The following is a 2,460-nucleotide window of genomic DNA, read 5'->3' on the forward strand; positions in this document are numbered from 1 at the left end:
GATACCACAGAAAGCCATATCCTAGGAGTAAGGGCAAAAACCAAAACAAAACAAAAAACTGAATCATCTTTTACAAAGCCTAAAACCAGGCCTATATAGAATTAAGATAATCTGTCCCATCTGTCAGAAGAAAACTGACTTAGGAAGGAGAAAACATTATTTAAACCTTTTACAGTTTTAATACACAAGGTCTGGCATTCAGTAAAAATTATGAGGCATGCTATAAGAAGGACCACATAACGAAAAAACAAATTTAAAACAGATGGTAGAAATATCCTCACAGTGATTCAGATATTGAAGTTAGCAGACAGAGACTTTAAAATAATAATGATCCATGTTTAATTGCTGATCAAAAAGAAAAAAGAAAAAAAAGTTTCTAAAAACAGTGATTAAGATAGTCAATAGAACAAAGGGAAAGACAAAATTTCAGCTGACACTTGGAATCTATTTAAAAGGTCAAATGGAAGTTTTAGAATTGAAAATAATCTGTAACTAAAATTAAGAAGTAAGTTGATGTGTTTAATAGCAGATTTGACACATCTAAACAGGATATTTTTACTGGAAGACATATGACTAGAAATTATCAAGATTAAAGCACAGAGAAAAAAGGATGGAAAATACATAACAAAGATAAGAATATATAGAACATGGTGACATCTTCTGACTTGTGTATAAATCTCAGAATAAGAGGAGAGAGAATAGAATAGTAGCAGTATTTCAGAATATGTTGGCTGAGAATATTTTCCTACTGCTGAAATATATCAAACCACAGATTTGAAAAGCTCTCTAAGAACAGAGGTAAGATAAATACAGACGATCACACTTGGGATCAGCATAGTCAAAGACAAGCAAATTATAAAAGCAACTTGAGAAAAATGAGATGTTTCTTTCAAATGGGCAGTTGAGTGAGGGAAGCCAGATAAATGACTTTTCAATAGGATCAATGAAAGTCAGAAAACAATAGAGCAATATCTTTAAGTTGTTGAAACAAACTATCCATAAAGCTAGAATTCTACAACTGGCAAAAAAATTCTTCACAATTAAAAAAATTAAAAAGCAAAATAACGACATTTTCAGGCAAAAAAGTTGAAAGAATGTATTGCCAGCAGATTTTCACTAAGGGAAACATTAAAGGGAGTTGCTCAAAGAGAAAAGAAATGGTCTCAGGTGGAAGTACAGAATAGAAAAAGAAATAAAGAGTGCTGGGAAGAGTAAATATGTGGGTATATTAGAGTGAATATTGACTTTATCAAATGACAAAAATAATGCCTTGGGCTTAAAATATTTATAAAATGAAATCTATGACAACAGTAGGACAAACTGGGGCGGTAAATGGATTTAAAATTTGTAAAGTTCTTTCATTGTTTGTGAAGAGATAAAATTACTAATTTCATAGGGGCTCTAACAAGTCAAGAATATATAATGTAAATACTAGGACTGCATAATAAACTAATAAGGGGAAAATAAAATAAAAATACTTGAGTCATCCAAAAGAAGAAAATAATTAGTAAATTAACTAGTAAACTTTAAGATATGTCAGAGAAAAACATCAGAAGAATAAGATACCAAGAGAAAAAAGAAAATATTTAGAAAAGTTTAAGAGGCTAGGGAATAAAATGAAAAGGCATTTCATGTTGTATAACATGTTTGTATTGGAGTCCCAGAAAAGGAGGAGCAAGAGAATGGTACAGAAATAATGTTTGAAGACATAATGGCTGAGATTTTCCCAAAACTGAAAAGTGATCTCCAGGCTTAGAGATTTCCACAGTGATTTTCACCTCCTGGTATTCTCTCCTCCTATATAGTTTTCTCCCGTATTGCAGAGGGCTAATCTGTATAACCAATAAAAGAGTGCAGAAAGGATGGAGTGTGCTTTCCAAGGCCAGGCATAAAGGATATTTCACCTTCCATCTTGCTGTCTCAGATCACTTTCTCAGAGAAGCTAACTGCCATGTCATGAAGACATTCAGGTAGCCCAATGGAGAGATCCATGTGGCAGGAATTGAGGCCTATTGCCAAAAAACAGTACTAACTTGGCAGCCAATTGAGTAAGCTATGTTGGAAGCAGATCTTCCAGGCCCAGTCAGACTTTCAGATAACTGCATTCTTAGCTGTCTTCTGGTATTCAACCTTAAGAGAGACCCTGAGTCGCGCTCGCTTCGGCAGCACATATACTAAAACTTGGAACGATACAGAGATTAGCATGGCCCCTGCGCAAGGATGACACGCAAATTCGTGAATTGTTCCATATTTTTTGTATGTGCTATTCAGTTGTGAACTGGTGGGCCGTATGTAACAGCTGACCAACATGTGAAGATACTGGTACTTGATAGCCTCTAAGGAAAATTTGCTTCCAAATTCTAAGCTGGAAAGTCACTGGAATAACTTTTAAAAAGAATTACAATACATGGCTTTTTAAAATTTCATTACGTATGTTAAGAATTGTGTACAAATTGAAAT

At 33.8% G+C, this 2,460-nt stretch overlaps 1 non-coding gene across 1 annotated transcript; it reads left to right on the forward strand.

Moving 5' to 3' along the window:
* The first annotated feature begins 2,150 nt into the window (after nucleotides 1–2,150).
* On the forward strand, nucleotides 2,151–2,255 carry LOC129006930 (U6 spliceosomal RNA). Its single transcript, XR_008492123.1, has one exon. It is a non-coding gene; the product is annotated as a U6 spliceosomal RNA (small nuclear RNA).
* The last annotated feature ends 205 nt before the right edge of the window (nucleotides 2,256–2,460 follow it).

This window comes from Pongo pygmaeus, chromosome 8, assembly GCF_028885625.2.
Source record: "Pongo pygmaeus isolate AG05252 chromosome 8, NHGRI_mPonPyg2-v2.0_pri, whole genome shotgun sequence".
NCBI classification, from domain to species: Eukaryota; Metazoa; Chordata; class Mammalia; order Primates; family Hominidae; genus Pongo; species Pongo pygmaeus.